General features: G+C 39.8%; 1 protein-coding gene and 1 long non-coding RNA gene across 2 annotated transcripts in view; one reads left to right on the forward strand and one right to left on the reverse strand.

Moving 5' to 3' along the window:
* The window catches only part of brinp1 (bone morphogenetic protein/retinoic acid inducible neural-specific 1), a 129,928-nt gene extending 129,170 nt beyond the window's left edge, over positions 1–758 (reverse strand). The window contains exon 1 of the mRNA XM_037117982.1: positions 399–758. The gene's annotated coding sequence lies outside the window, so the exon portion shown is untranslated. The remainder of the gene's footprint in view (positions 1–398) is intronic.
* Positions 1–23,064, forward strand: part of LOC119030419 — a 62,572-nt gene that overhangs the window by 28,668 nt on the left and 10,840 nt on the right. The window lies entirely within an intron of this gene.

The raw sequence follows: 23,064 nt of genomic DNA on the forward strand, positions 1-23,064 counted from the left end.
AAATAGCTTGAAACGCTCCTGTCGACATTAACAGTCCCGGGCGGAGCTTGAGAGGACCCGCACGCCGATTTTTTTCTCTCAGTTTTTTTTTCCAAAAGGTGTAGCTCCACGGTGAGATAAACATTACCCCCCCACCCCCACCCCCACCACCAAAATACACACCACCACCACCGAAAAGGACACCACCGGCCACCACAGTAACATGCTGACATCGCCATAATTGCGCCCACATTATAGCCCCTGTCTACCTATCTCTCCCCCCACCCCGCCACCCGGCCACTACCTCGTGGTCAGTGATGGACAGAGAGGAAAGAAAGAACAGAAAACAACGCACGTATGACAAACCCCATCGCGGGTAAATGTGAGACATCCACGATCCCGGGATGGACCGCACTCACCTAAAACTGACTCTCCCCTCTTCGCTGTATCTGCGGTCCGAGATGTGTTAGTTCTCCGGCCAACAACTTCTGCTGGAGCATATGTATCCAGTGCTCATGCTGCTGCTGGTGGTGGCGGTGGTGGTGGCTCGGTCGGCGGTGTTGGATTGCGGATGATTTGGCAATCCTTTTCATGCTCAAGGGAAAGAAAGAATCCTCCGTTTCGGCGCGGTCTCGGGCATTGGCGCGCGGAGGAATAAAAAGTGATGAAGTCCGTCAAGGGAAGGAGAAGAAGGGGGGGGAGAGAAAAAGAGGGGAGCTCTGGATGCGAGATTTATGCCGACGTGTTTGAAACTGTTCTGCTCCTCTCTCTCTCCCTCTCCTGTTTTCTCTCTCTCTCTCTCTCTCTCTCTCTCTCTCTCTCTCTCTCTCTCTCTCTCTCTCTCTCTCTCTCTCTCTCACCGTAGGAGCCGTTCGCGGGCGGAGAGGTGTGGGATGGATATCTAGGAAGGGAGGCTGGGACGCACAGACTGAGGGCGAGAAAAGGGGGAGGTACAAAGAATACAGTCTCATATTGTAGAGGACGGTCATGGCAGACAGTGAGGGGTGGGTCTGGGACTGTGTGTGAGGCGAGAAAAAGGCGAGGGGGAGCCGAGGGTGGATGACGATAAGGAGCCGTGTCGTGACTTTTTTCCTCACATTTACATCCACACCTATGAGCCTGATCACCAGTCAATGGATGGGGGGGGAGATCAGACAGGTCTTTGATTTAATAGACAAGAGGGGTGCTTACTTCGAGGACTGGAAAGCAACGAAGTGAGAAGGCGGTGAGTTGCACAGAGAGGCGCCACACTATGCCACGTGTAGGCTGTGTACTTTGCATAAAGTCCAACGTGACTGCATGACTGTTAATGTAAACTTGGAATGACTCGCTGGTAGAAGTCTCAGTGCTGAAGATCACCCAGAGGACCAGGCTGCGTGGAGTCTGTTCAACTTTACCTAAAAGTGAATCACTGAGTTCTTAAACCACAATTTGAAAGTGCATTTCAATTACTTTTTGTCCATGGTGCCGAAAACATGATTTAAAGGAAAAGTCTAGCAGTTTCTGTCCATGGTGATGAAACAGTAATTTAATAGTTGGTTTCCAGTAGCTGTCCATTGTTTCGAAACCTGATTTGTAAGTTAATTCTGGTGGTCGCTGTACACGGTGCTGAAACATGATTTTATAGTTAAATTCTAGTAGTTTCTCTCCATGGTGCTGAAACGTTGTTTAGTAGCAATGACAAATGATTTTATAGTTGGATTCCAGTAGTTGCTGTCCATGATTCAATAGTTAATTCTGGTGGTTGCTGTCCATGGTGCTGAAACATGATTCAGTAGTTAATTCAGGTGGCTGCTGTCCATGGTGCTGAAACATGATATAATAGTTATTTCTAGTAGTTGCTTTACATTGTGTTGAATCATGATTTAAGAATAAAGTCCACTAGTTGCTGTCCATGTGCTGAAACAGGATTTCTCAGTACATCTGTCCATGGTGTTAAAACATGATTGAGGAGTAAATCCTTGGAGTTGCTGAATATGGTGCCAGAGGATCTGTCCTTGACCTGTGCTTTTACAGACCGTCAAGCTCCTATGGTATTTACATAGATGCTATGTCAATCAACAGTGTAGGTCATTGTGATGTGCACATAAATGGTGCACATACCTTGTTGATTAACTGGCAGAACTGTCTCATCAGACATTTTCATTCAACAGTTACAGGTAAATAACACATGGTTCGGTTTAAGGTTAGTTGTTTCAATTTGACAGATTTAAACCGAATACATAGCTAGCCTGGCACATACTCTGATTAAGGCCCAACAGTGCCCTTTAGTTCAGTCAAGCCCTGTATAACTCCCTAAATTAATACTCTAAATGGTGTATTACTCTAAAAACAGTCTATAACTGCGTAATTTCAGATCGTCACATTCGTGTCAGCTTTGGGACAAGAAAACAAGGCAGATAGAACCATAACGTCCATTGTGTCATGGAAGAAAAACAGCTTCCCAAAAACATTTTTTGTCTTCAATATCCATGCATTATTACCTGAGAAATCAATTCAAATGAAAAAAAATATTCAGACCAAAAGTTAATCTGGTGCAAGACCCCTCCTCATCCAAGTTTTTTGAAATCTGTTTAGTACTTTTTGTTTAATCCTGTGTTAAATAACAGATTGTTAAAAATATTTGGTGACAATCAAGAAAAAATATTTTACCTTTGAAATACAGAGAATACATAAAATGCATATACATTACACATTAAAAAAATACTTGAAGATAAAGTGTTCTATGTATGTGTGTCTGTGCTCAACATTAATTCAGGATCATATCAACTTGATCAGGATCCCTCCAGCATTGTTCTCTGCAGGTGTATATTTGATCTTGTACATGATACACATGTATTATTAACTAATACTTGATCATTATAATGGCACAGAGGTGCACATGCAAGTTATATGAATGCCTGGCATCATTTCAGCACTTTATGGATCCCACATTCATTATTTATTTGTAGCTTAATGACATGCATGCTAATAGCTTGTTAGTCATTACAAACCACTCGCTTTACGGAGGATGCAGGGCTTTGCCAGGTGGGAATATGTCAATGTTTCCTCAGTTGCAGTTTTAAATAACTTAAATCCATATAAATCAGAGCAGAAAACCAGAAGCATTAGTGAAGCCCCAGTAACTTCAATTTTTGTGGGAGGAAAATGACTGTCATCACTCTAAAGTGAAGTCTAACTCAGAGCCCACACACTGTTTGGGTGTTGTTTATTACTATTGTTTACTACTACAATTTACCTTTTGTAAATGCTTCATAATGCAGCACATAATTCTGAAAGTGGCATTTTGCATTTTGAATGCCATCTGAACATCTTAACAGGGTAAGATGTAATAATAATAATAATAATAATAATAATAATAAGAAGAAGAAGAAGAAGAAGAAGAAGAAGAAGAAGAAGAAGAAGAAGTAATAGTAATAATAATAATAATAATAATAAGAAGAAGAAGAAGAAGAAGAAGAAGTAATAGTAATAATAATAATAACAATAATAATAATAATAATAATAACAACAACAACAACAACAACAACAACAACAACAATAATAATAATAATAATAATAATAATAATAATAATAATAATATATACATTCTAGAAGAACAATAGTTCTTTCAATTCACAATGTGAATACTGTTTGGCATTCACACTAATAATAACATAATACCACCAAGGTAAGTAAGTGACTTCCAGCTATTTTTAAGCGTGTGTGTGTGTGTGTGTGTGTGTGTGTGTGTGTGTGTGTGTGTGTGTGTGTGTGTGTGTGTGTGTGTGTGTGTGTGTGTGTGTGTGTGTGTGTGTGTGTGTGTGTGTGTGTGTGTGTGTGTTTTAGACTATGAGTGTATGAACCTTTGGCTAATGTACTGCATCCACCTTGGCATGTAAAATTATGGATATGAGCCCACGCCTTCACTTGCTATTAAATAATTGCTTGACAACCTGTGTAACAGATCCACAGGTAATTATATATCCCTCTTAGTTTAATCTTAGTACCACCTGCTTCTTTCTTTGATATCACATACCTAGGATACTACACTCCACAGCTGTGCTGTATTACAGAGCCTCAATAAAATATATGGATGAAAGCTCGGCTCAATATCAAGCTGGTAGCAGTGCAGCTGAAACTTTGCCTCAAACCATTTTCGGTCAGGTTAACGAATGTAGCTTAAAATATAAGGCTCCTCCTGGGCAGTTTAAAAGTTATGAAGTTTGAAAGTTGTGCTAGTTTGGAGGCATCATGCTGAATAAGTAATACAACACAGTATGTCCCTGAAGAAATGATGGGTGGGATTGTATTAGTTTGATTTAGTGTAACTCACTTATGTCTTTGTCAGGTTTGCTACCTTTGTCCACCAAAATTCACATAATTGGTCTGAGAGCAAAAAACTCCTGCACCACATGCTGTTGTAACTTGTCATCAAGAAACAGTGTTTCAGTCCACAGACCCTCATGAGATTATTTTAACACATCATCATACTTAAACAAGTGAATTGATCTTTTGTCAGCATCTCTCAAAATGACAAATATCCACTTTCCCAAAACAGCAAGGCTGTAGCGGCCTAACGGCGACGCAGACAGGCAATACAAACATACAAATATATATAATTTTTAACCAAAAATGTCCTGCAAAATATCATTTTAATTTATCTATCATTATCTTATGTATTATAGCATATATTGATTTATTTTTGTCTTCTATAAACATGTACTATTCCTATAATTAGTGATATATCTTATAATGATTTAAGTATTTATTCACCAGCATCCACTTACCCCTCTCCCCTTATACCTATATACATATATACACAAACACGCATACATTTTTCAAACAGTTTGCTGTGTTTGTGAAGAGAGACTCGTTATTATATAAGAATTCTGTCGACACTTGGTCTTATCCTCCACACCTGTCAATCCACAGGTGTGCAGAATGTCGGCTCTGTAGCTAATGGGTTTTAGAAATTCAATGCAGGGACCTGATGAAAAGCACATGCTGTATAATAGAGTTTTATGGACCCCAGTACACCCCAATGTATTATCTGACATCACAAGACATCAAAGTAGCCTGAATGGAATTCCCTGAATACCTCTCATTTGTCATATTTGACAGCACCCAGTGGTTATTCTATGTTTATTTCAAATCTTAATTGTAGCTCAAAGTCTGAGCATGAAGGAAAAGACAACTTGTGAATTGATTTTGACACCACTGTATCCATTGTGGTCAACGACTGCTTTGCAACTCACTAGCTCTCCAATGGTCCACTTGCAGTTGAGTGTTTGAAGCATCCACCGACGGGCAAAGAACCTGGTGGGACCGGCATTGCAGAGGAGAACTCAATGAGGCTAAATGGATAAATGGGGCCATTACAGAGTCGTTAGCCTGGAAGTGGTGGTGACAAGTGACAAGTTGCCTCCGCAACAGTCGACATAAAATACTCCAGGGATCATTGAAAGTCGTTACATTCCATAATTCTACTGGTCGTAGTTTTTAATTTAAAACTTCCCTTCAACTTGGTTAATTAGTATGTTCTGAGATTTACTGTTGCAGAGTGATAGGGAGGTCTCTAAATACATTTGACGTGGAACATTTGATCACTCTGCATTGTTCCGTTAGTCTGCAGACATGTTACACAACATCATCAAACCATTCTCAAGTCACTGTCAGTCTGTCTATGATACACGAGCCACAAAGGACAGACTGGATTATCAGAGAATGTCATCATACACACCAAAGCAAGCATTTTTTAAAGGACTATCAATGTTATATTTATGTTTGTCATGAATGCAATCATCAGTACCACTGTTGCACTGCACATGCCTGTCTGGAGCAGCTTGTATCACCGTGTGTGTGTGTGTGTGTGTGTGTGTGTGTGTGTGTGTGTGTGTGTGTGTGTGTGTGTGTGGTGGGCTGATGACAGGCAGAGTATTAGGTGGGATATATATTTAAAATATCCCAAACCCCCTAGAGGGGATGTGGCGGTGGGGTAATGTTGGCAAACCAAAAAGAAAGGAGAGGATTAAAAGAAGGGGCAAACAGACTTGGAAGAAAAAAAATTAAAAAACTGGCAAGAAAGGAAGGCTTGTTAATTATTTGAAGAATGTGATGTGAATGTTTACCACAGTATCGCATAAAAAAGTGGGTTTTCGAGGCCACTAAACCCCTTTCTGAACAGGCAAATACAGACCAAGAGCTCACATCCTCCATTTTGATTGTTTGTGCTCGTCGATTGTTGGGCAGAGAACCGCTGAGCAAACATTCTCCTTGGGCCATTTGGCACCACAGGTATTAGAGATAAAATGAGGTGCTCTGTTGTTCTGATTCTACATCACCTTTCAGATAAATAAATTCAGGGAACGTATTCCCACGGGCAGAGCTGACAAGATGGCAGTTTAACAGATACATGGAGGCCTTATTGGTGAATTTGGACGAAGGTTAAAATCAAGCACCCGTAGTCCAACCTGAAGTAGAATGCACTGTTATTTTCTGCATGTCCTGCTCAGAGTATGGGGTTCTAACTATTTTGGAATGTGTGAATGCCTCCGAGACAGACTTTCAGGAGGTTTGCCCATTCTTCCCTTGCTGCCAAAAGTCTGACAAATTGTCTTACAAAAAGCTAGTCAGCTGTAGCAAATTGAACAGCATCCCAATCGGCAGAATAACTGTGGGCAAAGTTTCTGCACGGCCACAAATAAGCTAAAACTTTATAACTTGTAACTTTTTATTTCTTAAGGTTCAGTTTTCAATGTTTATTTTTTTACAATGTCATGCAAATGCTCTGGCTAGATTTAGGCACTAAAGTATCTGGTCACAGTAAATCTGGATTGCGATGAAACATCTGGTTTTGTTGCCACCAACACAGCTGCAGATGACTCAACTTCCCAACAAAAATATAATTTTTTTGACCCCACAAACACGGATGGAAGTTGTCTTGAGGTCTCATTATAAAATATCCAGTGATGTCTTGTTTACAATCGTTGAAACGCCATGGTCCCTTGTAAAATATTCAAAGTGGTTTCACACTTAGAACTGATGGAAAGCATTGCTTTCTCCCACCTCCCAACATGACGTAGTGAGCACCAACTTCCATTTCAACACCAGCTTTTTGTCCTCTCTTCAACCAGCTAAAATGTGGTTTCAACCACAAATTCAAATTTTGGTCTACATAAACATGTAATCAATCAATTGAAATGTTGGCAGTTCGGTCCCGGAAAACTGAAATTATAATTCCTTCAAAAACACCTTTCATCAACTGTAATCTGCAAACAAGAGCATATTGTCATTTTGGAACCTTACTATGAATGTTCATTGGTGAATGCCAGGAAATAAACATGCAAATATGAGATGAGACAAACTTGAATGTATCTGGCTTGTAGAAATGTTAACTACCAACATTTTCCCCTGGCGACTGGGCTGTAAAAGGCTTTAAACTTCAATTGCAAATATCACCATCGGTCAGTTTATATGCAAAACGGTGTGCTCCTTTTTCTTCAGCAGTGCTAACCAACACTGTTTGTGTTTTAGTTTGTAAGCAACCGTTACCATTAGCAATGTCTCTTAATGCCCCAGCCTGTCACCTCTGAAGGACTGGAGACTAAAGCACCTCTTGTTTTTTTGTTTTTTTTCCTTTTACTGGAAAAGGAGATAGCTTCTGTGATTACAGTTGGATTAGGATTATTTGTGGAATACATTAAACTTGCTCATACACATAACTAAAACAGACGTGATATTAACCATTAAGGTTTTGGATAATCGTACCAATATGCAGATAAATGTGAAAGGACTACTTGGAAACAGTGTGAAAACAGAAATTAAGAACTTTGGCAAGAAATAAGATCAAATTGTACACCTCTTTTAGTTTTCATCACGAAGATTATTATTATTGTTTTAAATGCTGTACCATGCTGTAGTGTTTTACAATAGTATCACCTTATTAGCACAGTGGTGTTCTGTGCAAGGCATGGTAAGAACCTAATTTATGTGCACCTACCTCCCGAATAACTTCTCTTAAGGAGACTTAAGGAGCAATATGCTGACATGCATGCTATGCAGCAGCTCGTTATTGGCGAGCATGTGTCCCTTTATGTCAAATATGATCAAGGTTTGTAACTCACAGCCTTCTGGTAAAGTAAAAATACTTTTTAACACCGTGCAGATTTGACTCCATTATCCACATAACTGTAATAATTGTGCCACATTCAGCAACCAGCCCAGACACAATACCCTAACAGGAGCTAAATTTACCTGGACTGTAATGATCTCACATCTACCTGCTCGTTTGAAGCCATCGGCTGAATCTTCCTCCTAGCTGCCCAGAAGACTGTTAGCGCTCGCTAGATTGACAACCTACTAATGGCTGATCTCTAAGGCTTAGGCCACAGAGATGGTTCTACCTGGTGTTAGTACACGCTGTTGCGGAGGCCTGTCACACTGTACCCAGACCTCTCTCTGCCAGGGCTACGAAGGAGAAGACAGATGTCCAAATAGCCAGCAGGTCCATCAGTCATGAGGATTTTTTCTCCTGCAGGGCGAGGGGAGGGAGGGTCAAGAGGGAGAAACACAGATGAATGAAGATGACACCATTCTAGCCTCGCTGCTGCTCTAATGAAAAAACAAACTCATTTTCAGGAAGTTTTCTGGGTAATAAGACAGTCAGCCAGGCAGATCCACACGGCAACTTTTTAAAAGTGATACTTTAGTATTGAGGCCACCTCATGAGTCTCATACTTGATGCCCAAAATTCCTCTCCTGAGTGGGGAAAGAAACATTTAAGTGTGAGAACACTTCAACATGCTATGGTGAAATGTGTCAGTGTATTTGCTGACCAAACAAAATACAGGAAAGTGTTTTGCGATTACTGCGAAGACAGAAGAATGACAGAGAGAGACAAGAAGTCAACAAAATATGTCATTGTTTGTGCTCTCATGAACGATGCAAATGTTATCTGATGTGACGGCGCTGTTGGCAGGGCAACATCCCACATCCTCCGAGAAAAAAGTCAATGTTGAAGAATAAATCACTCTTGTGATGTGACTGCTGTCTGGTTAAGAGCTGATTTACTGAGACTTCAGCTCAAATAACACTTGGTTAGCATTAGAAAACATCAAATTGACTTTGCTTGAGATAATAGTGTTTTGTTGTCATGGGGACAATCAGTGTTGGAATGTACCTAATTTGCTCAAGTTCCGTACTGAAAAACAGTTTTTGTATTTGTACTTCACTTGATTATTTCCATGCTCATTCATTCATTTTAGTAGCAAATACTGTCCTTTTTTTCTCTACTATATTTATTTAAAAACTTTCTTAACTAGTCATTTTACAGATTACAAAGTAGGCCAAAAACATTTTTACACTTACTTGTTTTATCAGTAATTTGACAAAATTGTATTTAAAAAAAAATGACAATCATTAACCCGATGCATACAATACAGGCATCAATACATACATGTAAATATAAGCATTTAACCTTTATTTGTACTTATGAATTACTAGATAATTGCTTTTTTGCTCATGTACATTTAATAGCAGATTTTTATTCAAGTACTTTTCATATGACTTATAATAACTATAATAATAGTAATATTTAAAACAATATCTTTACTTTTACTATCTATAAGTATGACATTTCGACTCATATGACTGGTGGCAATTGTAATAAAAGTGGCTGAGGCTCGGACGCAATCAGGGTGAAAACAATTTTGATGTAAATAAAAGCTGTGTTCAAAGCTCATCCATGAACCATGACCTCCTCCCTAAACAGACTTTGTCGGACTTTAATGATGTCACCTGACTTCCTCTTTTGCTCCTGTCATAACCAAGACTGTCAGCATAAACATATGTCATTTCTGGAGCACTTAATAAAAAGGACCAATACTGTCAAGCAGAATAAGGAGACAGAGGAGAAGAAATAACTGTGATGCCCTACATTTAGAGGTACAGTCATGTAGGTTAGATGCATTCTGATGCAGTGTTAATTTAGCAGCAACACGTGGGGGGCCTGTAGTGATATAGCTCAACCCTGATTTCCAACTGATAGCATTTTGGATGCGGTGTAGCATTTCTTGTCAGACATCCTTGTGAGACTGGTTACAAAGGTGTCGCATTTGCACACATGGTTTAAATCAGAACCTGTCTGCATGGTTCAAATGCGATCCAAAGAGTTCTGAATGCATTTTACAATAAACTTGATTTTGAATGATACCCAAGTTCTTCTACTCTGAATAGTAATCTCTGTATGTTGGTTTTACATATGTCAGTTGAGGAAAGGCCCTCAGTGCATTAGGCTTTTCAGGAAGTGGAATTTGAAACATCTTTTGATTTCAGACATTTTTCAGAGAGGTTCTCGGAAAAATAGTTTTAACACAATATGCATATAAAAATGTGTCTTGAGAAGGAGCGGAAGCACAATCACAGAATGAAATTACTGAACCCACAGCTCTTTGCAGATGTTCCCTAAGGACACAATGCTGCTTGAAGCTCAGTGACAAAGACCTTGAATGAAGTATATAATATGAGTATTGTAACAGGTACTCTCTCCACATGTGGCAACGGTTGCAGCCAGTGTGTGGGTGGCTGCTCAGCATGCAATAACCATATTTCTAATTGCCCATCTGGCACAAAAGCAAAGGGCTGAGCACACGGCGGGTGCACAACGTGTCACAAAGTTAAGCTGAGCATAAAACAACAAGTTCCAACCCTTCGTTGAAATCATTCTTGAGCGCTGGGCAAGATTCAACAATCTGCCAATGTTTTTTTTTTTTTTTTTTTTTCAAAACAAATTCATGAAGGAGGGGGCTTGACTGTTGAAGTGTTTTTGTTTTTTTTCTCTAAGGCTTCACTTCAACTTCACCATCAAAATATTGTCTCACTGCGCCATGACATCCATGCTTCCTTGGACACATCTGCATAGCAGTTTGTTTGTGAAATAAGTCACCTGGAGTGCAAAGAATAAATAATGAAGTGAAGTCTTTCTTGCATCAGTACATGGAAGCTGTCGCATCTTTATTCACTACTATGATCAATTTCTTTTTTAATGTGAAGTTTAAATGTGGGTTTCCTCCAGGTACTCTTGGTTCCCCCTTCCATCAAAACATGTACATTAGGTTAATTCTCCTGTCAGTCAGTGCCCCTGACCAAGGCGTTGGCTTTGATCTGGAATGGTCCCCAAGCGCTGTACATCGGCTGCCAACTGCTCTGGATGGATTAAACGCAGAATGCCGGTTTCAGCATGTTGTACATTGTATGATATGTAATAAAAATAGGGATTCTTCTCCATTCATTTAAAAAAATATTGCAACCTACTTAATACCCCTCACCTCAAGAAAATGCCATGCTGGGCCAATGAAGAAACACAGTGGTGCAACATGGCCATTAAAAGGATATTCCAGTGTAAATTTAATCCATGGTGTAACATCAAGTAAGATGTTAAAGTTCTTGGGTTCTGTTCTGGGACCCTGTTTGAAGGATGAGGTCACCTTCACCCAAGGTCCATGCAGAAGATGTTGTGTAATCCTGCTGACAAACCAACCAACAACCACACATACAGACATGGCTGAACACATTACCTCCTTGGCGATGGCAATAATATATTCCACTCCTGCCAATAGATCCTCTTAAATCCTACGCACTGGACCTTTGATGGCAAAGGAGATGGACTAGAGGAAATTTGAAATTGGCAGTTGTCAATACCAAATATATTATTTTGAGGGTTGTAGGTTTATTTATTTTTATTTTTTTCCTGCATTGGCACAAGTGCTGCATTTCAGGGCCGGAAGACCCTCATTCTTTCAGGGCTAAAGTCAGTCCGATCATGGCCTTGCAACATATTCTCAACCCACTGCCTGTAACTTTGAGTTTGATTAGCATACTTGTTTTTGAGGGGATTTCACTTTTTCTTCTTTTTTTTTGAAGGACGGGACGAGTTCAGTGCATTTGTTCATTTCTGTCCACAGTTATTGGCGAAATGATAAAATTGCCATCTAAAAGTGAAATACAACCATTTTGCAGAAAAACCTATTCCTCAGTCAATCCAATAATTTATTTTTGCCCTGTTCCATTCGTAGACACCGACCGGAGGAATTTATGTCGCCACATTCATATCTTGAGTCATTCACTGGCACATAAAAAAAGTCTTTGAACGATTATTTAACCATTCATGAGTTATTTTGAATGTGTCACCGGCATAAATAATTTACACAGTGGTTGTCTTTTGAGTCATCCTTTATGCCTATAAATACATGAAGCACTGAAAGAGGCCATTGTACATGAAGTATAAATAATTAAAAACTTCTAACAAGCTGCTGAATCACTGTAAACAGTTAGTTATCCCAAGGCAATTTTAAAAAAAGTGCTTGATGTGGTATAATACTGACTTAATACTGACCGGCACACATGTATGATTATGTTGCGAGTGTCTAGGCATAGTTAAAGTCAAGAGGACAGAGACCGGCTTTCTGTAAGTTGAAGCTTCAGAGTCACGCCACATATTTAGCGAGTGAGAGATATTACAGAATATGCATTCTATTCTACCTGTTAGTGAATGTCAAATGTTAACCACTATTCCACCTTCATAATTTGAGACACAAACCGTTATCACGTGTGATCTAAAATAGAAGTGTGGGCCAAATTAAGGCAGAATCTAACTCTTGTATCTGCTGACTGCAAGGAGTATTTCTCTCCTCTGATTATCCTTGGCAAACCGTGTAATTCCAACAAAAACAAAAAAATTGTTTAAAAAATGTGGGCTTTGTTTGTTTTCCCGCTCCAGACAGAAGAAGAGAATAAACACATGCAATAGGATTACAAAGGAAAGGAAAACAAAGCAGCCTTGAGGGCAGTTGTTCAGTCTAAATAATTAAGCAGTGATTAGGATGTGGCCAAGGCTGTCTGATGGGGCTTGGTGGCACGCTGTGGACCGGGCCGGAGCTTTCCTTTCGCAAAAAAATAAAAATTTGCGTTGTCGTCGCCAGCAGTAAAGAAATCTCATGCCTCCCACTTTCCCATTTTCCACTTGACAGCAACTCTTATGTCCTTAGCATTCCCTTTCTCCCGCTAACTCTGTCTCAGTGTGTGTTCTTCATTCTTTTTCAGGGTTATATTTTGCTCCTCTGAACTTTTTTCAGAGTGTGTACCCACTCATCATTTATGTATTCTACGTGGCACTGTGAAGACTCAATCCTTGGCTCTAGGCACTTTTTTGAAGCATAGTACACTTACGAAACTTTGTTATTCACAGTCATTTAATCATTTTCAACTTTTCATTCCATGCCCTGCTCTTTCATTCGCTAAAACCCTGTATGTTTTTGTTTGCAGGGGACTCCTGGATACTCCATTGTGAAATAACTGGTTTTTGCTAATGGGGTGCTAATTTAAGCTGTGATGATATTTTAATCACCCTGAGCAGAAGGAGAGCGTGTAGATGCCTGAGCCTGGCAGGAGTTTAGCACATTATTGAAGCTTTAGCCCCAAGTATACGATATTTTCAGTAGATTTGCAAGTAAAAGGAACATACGCCATTCTCTGTGTCTATGTGCATGTGATTTTCCCCTCAAATTTGCAAAGCGCCGCGTACACCTGTGTCTCATTACGAATCCCAGCATGAAACCAATCAGCAGAGCTGCGAATTCGAGAAGAAAATTTGAAAGCAGCACAAGTGTGGACACTAACAGGGTAACATTGCTGAATGTGAAGCTGAGCTCTCCATAAATGTAATAGAAAGATGAAAAAACAATATTGTTCGGGGGATTGAGTTCTGGGATTTCTGATAAAAAACACTGCAGAGTGACAGAAGGTCAGTGAGACCGTGGATTGTGTGCGTTCAGAGCTGTGTACTTTTAACAAGATAAAGACAACACTGTGATTACAGTGAGCCTGGAAAACACATCGGCATGCGTGAAGCCAAGCTGGGAAAGGTGAGGGAACGCTTTCCAGCAGAGCGAAGCATTGTCAATGGCATTGTGCCTGAAAAAAGGTGACGCAAAGGCCCGACTGGAATTACGCAAGTGAGTTTATGCCAAATTGAATATGTACACAAATCAAATAGATGACAAAACAATATTCTGTGGCACTGTCTTACAGGGTAAGATGTATTACGCCTTTGAATTAATTTATGACTATATGTCCACTGGTGTCGAAAATGGTCTGATTAATGAAAGGGGCTGGGAATAAGTGTTCATGTACGCACACCAGCAAACCTGCCTCACCGCCTGCCAGCAAATGTCCCGGTCCACACGGACAGGTTTTTAACAGATGCAGTGTTGAGAATGCACGGGAAAACAACTCGAGCCCCAAGTGAGGCATCAAGGCAAAGCCATCTCCCTCAAGGTCTGTTCAACTACAAAACAAGCCATATGCTTTGTGGGGAATTTGCAGGATGACCTCTATTGTTGGTTGTTAATGTTCTGTGATGTTGACTGCCAACTGGAGCTGAAGGGGAAGTATACAAAGAGGAGAATGTGTCTGGTGAGTGCCTGTGCCATTGCAGGCCATCTTATGTGCTAATGCACAGTTAAGTAATCTTGCTGTTTGGGGTGAATAAACACAAAATTATCCAGCGGTCAAACTCGTTCTGCTGGCAGTGAACACACCATTAAACAACTGCTGATGAAAAGCCATCTGACGTGACTCAAGCACAAATGTTCATGGACGAACTAACTTTTACTTTCATTATGTCTTTTTTATAGAATCATAGTCGACTTCCTTCCTCACTCTCCGTCTCCCTTCCATCAGTTTTAGCGACATGCGACCACACAAAATGCACCGTTACCGTAAATTGTCAAATTCCCTGGGTTTGAACATTGTTGCTTAGATGGTTCAAACACAGGACTTTAAACCAGAAGACCTGCGCTTGAGACCTTGTCATTGTCAACTTGCTTTTGAACTTATGTCACAGTTAAGTTACGCAGCTGAAGTTACACAAGTTATGTAACTGAATTTATGTACTTATTTAAACCCAAACCATGATGTTTTCCTAAACCTAACCAAGTAGTTTTGGTGCCTGAACCCTAACCAAACTGCAACACTTGGTCAGTATTAACAGTCACATCGTCATCTGTGATGTGTTTGTCAGCAAACTTAAGTCTCAGTGGACGTTGCATATTTATTATTGATTTGACCACAGAGCCTTGCATTTCCAAAAGTGATGCTGAGGAAAAGTCATACTTCGAAGCACAGAACCGCTGATAACAGCTGCTGTAGTTGAAGAGCTGGAATTGAGAATCTGTTGGAATGTATGAACTGAAACAGTGAGATTATGAACAAGGCCATCTTGGGGGGAAAAAAAAGCATAATTATCAATAAAAGTTTTTCAAAATGAGTAATCACTACCTGTAGAGTATGTGCTGTGAGGCAATTAAAACAATTGTCAATGGTTAATCCAAATTCAGTGGCTTCCTGGCATCTCCTCATAATGTTCCAGTGTGTAATGCGAGTGTGCAAATATCTGAAGCAGATGTCTGGAGGAGAGAAAGTTCACACGTACCAGATAGCAAACAACATGTCATAAATATTGACATCTCATTGTGACAGCTGCAAACTCCTAAGTTCCTGTCTGTACCCCCTCAGCAAACACAGACAAATACACAGACACGCAGTCTCTCTCAGTCGCACACACACACACACACACACACACACACACACACACACACACACGCACACACCCTTTTGTGTCAACAGAAGACTCTGAGTTGTGTTGAAAGCTTGTACAGTAGTATGAGCGACACTCTGTCTTCTAGAGAAAATACTGACTACCACAAAGAGATGGTGGATTTGCTTTCTGGGACCTGTTTGAGCTGCCTGGTACTCCTAGAGCTCGCCGTGCCGAGCATTTGGAGCTGAAATATAGTGCAGAGTATAAAAGCAGAACAGTATTTGCATGATGATGAGAGTTTTATAAAGCTGTCTAAATAGCAGGTCTCATATGCAGTGTTTAACAGCATTTCCTCAAGTGCATGTCTGCTGAGTTCAGATGCGTGAAGACAATACCTTTTTGCTCTCTCCACAGACGCGACATTCTTTAGTTAGTTGACCACTTTTAACCTGATCTTTGTCTAATTTGATTAACTCGCTCAATAGCATCATCTCCCATTGGCCCCACTGCACCGCTTGTGTCCATGCAGGTCTGTAACATAGAGACCGGAGCGGCATCTTAAACCTGAGTGATGTCTGGATGACAGCTCAATCTCATAAACAACTGGGATGGGCTTGAAGTTATTGAGCACAGTCGGCGGGGCTGTGAGTGGCCAAATCGCTTCATCACATGTGCCAATCTTCCCTCAGCTCTAATGTAATTAGTGTGGATCTCCTCTGCCTGCTCTGGCCTTTTGTTGTTTGTTAAATGTAATTAGATAAAATGAGCAGCAGTAAGCTAAGGCCTCAGCAGCCTGAAAAATGTGACAAGAAAGTCATTGTCATTAACAAAGTGGCTGAAAAGGCTCTTGGCCCGGCTTCTACTTGAAGTGAGATCAGAATCGCATGTGCCGACATGCCACACACGGAAAATAAGATCTTGTACTCAAAACATTTTGCTAAAAGTTGCTAAAATGTTTTGTCACATTTGCCAAATACAGTTCTACAAACCATAGATATGTTACAGGTGTACATGTTTATACCCGTTAGATCAACATTTTTTAAGATCAACCACTGACATTTTTAACCCGATGTCAGGACTTTTCCAAGTGGTATATATGCTGACAATCCCAGGGATTATTAGCAAAAACCAAGTTATTGTGTGCCAAAATCTAACTACACCTTGAGAACAGCACTGTCACGAGATAAATTATTTTTTTGTCTTAGTTATCAAGTTTATTTGTCAGACAGTGCATATTAACCAACTAAACTATAGGTTGAAATTGATTAATTAAAATCTAAAAAATATATGATTTTTGAACTTGTCCACTATGAATGAAACATACAAACACAACATAAAAAATTAACATATCTGTGGCTTGCAGATTTTTCAATGCCATGAATAAAGGAGAGGATATGTTCTAACACCAAATTACTTCTTTTACTATTTTTTTAACTCCTTACCAGGCAAGATGCACACTTTATTTGAATATTCACTTGAATTAAATACAGTTTAAAAATAAGAAAAAATGTACAGGTTTTTTGGCCACTCGGTGGCAGCAGAAACCTGCACCAAATAACAACATTGAGCAGTTATCACGTTGCTTGTAAGCTGATACAGCAAATATGTGGGCAAAAATCTGCTTGTCTACACATCCAGCTGATTTGGAGCAAGATCAGCATTCACTTGGAGTCACGTGTCAGGCCATCTGATAATTGTAAGTCAGTTGTTCACTCTCTTCTTCTTTATATTTTGCACTCCAGCTAGTTGCAAACTTTGTGAGTCTGGGCAGCTGACAGACAATTTTTTGTTTAATTTGTTCTGTTTCTTTGGTGTGGGGGGAGGGATTTAAACAGTCGCCTGCTTTGTGCACAAAGTGAAACTATGAGAGCAGCCTGTGCAGATCGAAACAGTAGACTGTAGGCTGGAAAAACAAAGCAATGAACTGAGAATGTTAGTGCGCCATGTAGAGCTGAAAGGGAAAAGCTGAACTGGTTGATAATTCTCTGATGTGTAGTCACTGCACATTTTCATTTAATCCATTTTTATATGAGAAAATAAAACATCAAATTTAGCAGCTTTAAAGCAGGTTGTTACAATCTCAAACAAGAATGATTTTACTTCCAAAACATCCAGAACCCCTCGTTAGCTCAATTTTCTTCTCTTGACTATTTGGCCTGCCATGTGATCGCACGTCTTCCCATTCAGTCATAAAACTTCTCCTTCAGCTCTTACCAAGTGTGTGTTTTTAAGAAGAATGTCCAAGGTTTAACACTTGGTCCATAGCTAAGAGAAAACAGAACATTTATTGAAACATATAGGCTCATTGGATGTTTGTGATTTCTGCTTTGATGGGGAGTGAACTCATGCACTCTGCTGACGGCCAGTGACTCATGTTGTCAGCTGCTCCTAATCAAACCCACTCAACAACTTATACTGCAACTTGTACTTGTAATATGTGCTGTAACTGAGGGAAAGGAAGATTAGGAAAGCAGGATGACTGAACTTAAAATCCCCACAACATGTGGGACATTTGGATAAGTCAGCGAAAGAAAGCATCCATCATCCAGTGGCATTAGGTGGCAGCAATAAATATAATACATGTAGTGGGGCAAAATACAGTATCTAACAAGATCTTGAAGGAATAACAGATGCTGGTGAATTGTCTGGTTTCAGTGGTGGAAAGTATGACGTAGCTATTAGAGGTTGTGTAATAAAACACGTTTGTAGTAACAAGTAAGCTGATGTGTCGAGCTGTAAGGAGTTGTCTACTTCAGCGAGTGAAGTGAGCGAGATGGAGGTGTAAAATGAAATAAATGGTCGTACAATGGATTAACTCAATTTGGAAATTTATCACCACTCGCATTAAGATGTGGGCATTGACTCCAAGAGAAAGTCAAGTGGTATTAGAGTTATTGATGTGGTGTGGCACAATTAGTTACCTAAAATATGAGTCTGGCCACATGCAGCGTTATGAGGCAAGAGAGTCTTCTGGGAAGTCCGCACTTAACGGTAATTTACACTATGTAAAACCATATGCACGGGACGGGCACTTTGCAAAATGAATGTAAAACCATATGGGTAGCTAATGTATCTTTTGTCTCTAAGATACTGCCAACAGGAGTCTGTTTTTTCCCTCTGAATGACACTTTTCTTATGTGCATGTGCCAAATCCAGGCGTGATACGGTACATTCAAAGCTGTTCCTGAGGATTAATTTGACTAGGTGGATAAACCTGACTGTGCTGTTGCACAGATAGCCAGCAGTGATGTTGGAGGGTAAACAGTGTGTGAGGGATGAACTCAAAATGATCCCCAAGTAAGATAGCACAATTAAATCCCATCAGGAATAATGCTATATGCAGGATTAAGCTCGTAAGCGAAAAAAGGTTTATCCGACGGTCTAACAAGCAAGCACTACATGATTAGCATTTATGTGATCTCTGTATTAATACATCTCATTTCCTTTCTTTCACTTTCTTTTTAATGTTTATTCTAGATATTTTACTTATCTGTTTCCACGCTGGGGTTGGCAGAAACTGAATAACACTGACAAGGCTTTTGAACACGATCACATTCAAATTAGGCAAAGCCGATAAAAGAAAAGTTCATTGTTTTATAAGGTTAAAAAAACAACATACAGACTCCATCCAAGTCTCTGGAAGCCCTGAGATCCTAAATTGATTTGAAAAGGTGTTACTGACACTTTTCTTTAAAGCAAAATCCTCACTGTAGCTGCTAAGCTAAAAGCCTAAAAGGACAGACCCCATCTGAAGTGGGTGCACAAGCTCACCTCTGTGTCATGGTGTAAATAAAGTATTTTCAAATCAATCTCAATGTTTTCAGGAGACTTGGATCACCGTGGACAAGCTACATGAAGCCATTTCATGTGTCTATTTTCAGTAGGTTTTTTCCTACCTTTTTAAAACAAGTCCCCATCTATTTTAGTTGTGTAGAACGCTGCAACTCTGCAAATGTTTGGCTGTGAAGCTCCAGGAATGTTTTGCGGACCATGGAACTCTACCTGAAAATGACGTGTTGTTGAGTTACCATTTCAGAAAGAATACTATTATTTTCTTTAAACTCTCAGGAGGTATAGTCATAAGGCCTTTAATCTTGTGGTAAAGGCCCTGTGTGTAGCACTAAGTAGCATCTCCTGGTGGCATGGTAACAGAATAAGAGCCACTTTATGGTTTGTCTCTCCTGGGCTACTGTAGAAACATGGACAATTCTTGGTTTCAGGTTATAACACACTAATTAAAAAAACATAATTATACATATTATTTCTCACCACAGATCCCACAGACTGGACCTCTAAAGAAACTGAAGTAGCTCACATCCACTGTGTTTGTTTGACAGGAATCTGAGATCTGCGTGCAAAGTTTGTCTCCACTGTAATGGAGCCAGTATGTCTAGTAAAACATTGGAACTCACATTAAATTATAAATCAATGTGTGTGGCCAATCTTTTAGTTTCAACTTCTTTAGCTTGTACATTGCTTTTTTTCTAAGCCAATTTGGGTCCTCACTCGAAGTAAACACCTTATTTATTTATTTTTTTTGTGAAATTCCCCTAGGCACTGCTCACAATTTATACCACTAACAAGCATAAATTACACCGGGGACTAAAAAACAATTTGGCTCCCTATGAAATCCTGCTTTTGCAGTTTTGAAAAGAGAAAATTGCAGAAGCATTTTCCTCCGTCATTCTGCATTTTGAAAGGCAACTCTCAAGCATGCCAACACCATCAGCATCAAAAGACTGAGACTGGGGAATGTTGAATAGTCACGTATGAGACGCATCATTTCAATTCACCACAAATAATGTGTGTAACACGAGTGACAGATAATTCTCCATCTTCTGGAAGTCTTTCATGGGAAGACGATTAGTCAGACCTAGCATTTAACCAATCCACTGGTGCGGTGATGAAAGAGAGAGAAGGAAGCAGGACAAAGCAGTAAAAATAACTGAGTTAGACAGTTGTAGGTCCACAAACAGGGCAAGTTGTGAATCTCATGAGAAGATTTGTAATTGATTAAAAAGATGTTCATTCTGATGGAGGAAGAGGCTTCATCATCACTCATTCTAACAAAGTAATAAAGTCATGATCATAAAAGATGAGACCTGATGATCGACCTGATACTTCTGATTGCGTCTGTGAAGTCAACTGCATTGTAGTATATTTCATGAAATAAAACATACTGAACTTGCTATTATGTTGAGTTTATATGCTGTTTCAATTTAATCCAATGTTCAGATCACCATGGCGTTTCATCTTTATTCCTCGTCTTCCCGGCGGTATATCTAAATCCCTCAAAGCCTTTGTGCTACCTGCCTGCTCGGAAGGCAAACATCCCATCCCTTTTCCATACTGTTTCACAAACTTTGCAAGTGCTGCCTGTGTCGTCCTACGTGTGCAGAATTCTGAAAGCACTCAGATAAGCCTGGGGACATGAAATACTAAGTTTGTAGCCTTGGCAAATAAACATTTCATCCAAGTTTTTTTTTTTTTTTTCCTCCCAGCTACCCGAGGCATCTCTTCACATCGGTCAATTTGCTGTTCTGTGTGCACAACTATGTACCACTGTGGAGTGTCTGTTAATCACATTAATTGTTTTTTCTGATTTTGTTTTTCTTTTTAATAAAGAAAATGCGATAGAATAAATTAAAGGGTTTAAAATTTGAGACATCAGTCAAGGTGTTGATTTTTGTAACTTGTGTTTTGAAGTACAGGTATATCAACTGGTAAACAAGGCCAAAACATGGGAAAATATCAAAAATCAGTAAACGCTCTGTTGATTGGGGATATACTGAAGTAAGACGCTATGCTTTTAAAAAAAATCATCACACAGCTGAAAAATGCAATATCAACTGAATGTTATCAGTTCAACTTGAGCCGCACAGCACAGAGGCAGAGCGTCACAAGGTGCCTGTTCTGATTGTTTTGAAATTGGGAGCGACACTAACAATGAGCCAGGTGCAAACCAACCGATACAAAGGGAATTATTCTTTTTAACTCTGACGTCCCTCTGTGTTTTTTGGCCCTGAGCAGTCAGTAAAGAGTCCCTGATTTACATTTACTGGGACAACAATTTGATTGTTATTGACTGATTTTGGCAAAAGGTGGAAGCTTGCTCTGCTGTCATAGTGAGCGTCTTCGCTGATACCACTACCAGGTGTGGCTATTGTAAGAAATGTCCAACTTATGTACATACAAGCATGAAGATGCTCTGGAACCGTTGACAGAAAATTTTAGAAAACTTTGAATAGTGACCCTGATTACAGTTTTTGCTCCCTTAAATCAAATGAAGTGAAAAACTGTTTTTTTTCTTCTTTTAATTCAATTCTTGCTTCATTTTTTTCCCTTCAGACATCCAAATCCAAAAAAAAAAAAAAACGTTTAGAGCACCACCGCCTCTTGTTGCAAGGATCCACCGTATATCTGGCTTTATCCTGCTGTTTGCAGGATGCATGCTTATTAGGTGATGTATATTTGTGTCTATGTAAGATCTATAACTGAAATAGGTCAACGGTGGAACAAAGTAGACTCTGTTTTATCGCCTTGCCTTACCACCCGACTCAAGAGTTACTTCGTTCCTCCAACAGTGAGATCTCTAATTCAATCCTCAGCACTCCATAAAAAAATACCTTTATGTAACCTGGATAAATCAAAAGCCAACCCACTGGCAGGTGTAAGCATATAGAAATAGCATCTTCTCACTGATGGTCTTGTTTGCCTCTGTTAAAAAAGTTCCCTGTAGTGCATCTTAATTCAAAACCCTAATTTTTTAAATAATCTCATTCACTTAAGTCTAAGCCAGCATTTTCTCCTGGGGAACCTCACCCATTTGTAGCATCTCAGCTTATCCTTCACGGTTTAACCGTTTCCAAGATTATTTTGTCACAGCCAATATCAAATTACAATTAAAGATAAATAAATGAATGCTGGGTTCACAAATCTCACCAGTCAGAACTTGATGGAGACAGAGTTTTGTGTGTTTGTCCCAAAAACACGTTAGGTTAATTTCCCAGAACACTGTCATAACACCGCCCTCCCACACAAGCGTTATGTGTGGCCAGGTGGCAGAATCGCTCTCCATTGACAGCTTTCAGAATAATTCTGGACCCAAGCCTCATTCTTCGCGTTAATGAGAAATGTCTGAGCAGGACTGTGTGTGCCATGGTACACACATCATTTAAAAAATGACAATATTATTTCTGTACATGTCGTGCTTCTCTTTGACATACATCTGCAATCATACTCGGTAATCACACCAACCCGTGTGTGGTGTGTTCCTATAGCTGAAGTATAACTTGCAGTGCACTCGCGGCGACCTTTTCTGCTGTCTCAGACCCCTCAAATCATCTGCAGCTGTCTCTCGAGTACACACTGGACCAGTTGCCACCCCCCCACACCCCCACCCCCTTGACTTTAGTGGCAGTAACAATCGATTTATATGATCCATTCTGCACTACATGCCCGGCTGCAGAACAAGTCTTCATCATCCAGAAGTGCATGTTCCAGGTTAG

This window comes from Acanthopagrus latus, chromosome 12 (assembly GCF_904848185.1).
Source record: "Acanthopagrus latus isolate v.2019 chromosome 12, fAcaLat1.1, whole genome shotgun sequence".
NCBI lineage: Eukaryota > Metazoa > Chordata > Actinopteri > Spariformes > Sparidae > Acanthopagrus > Acanthopagrus latus.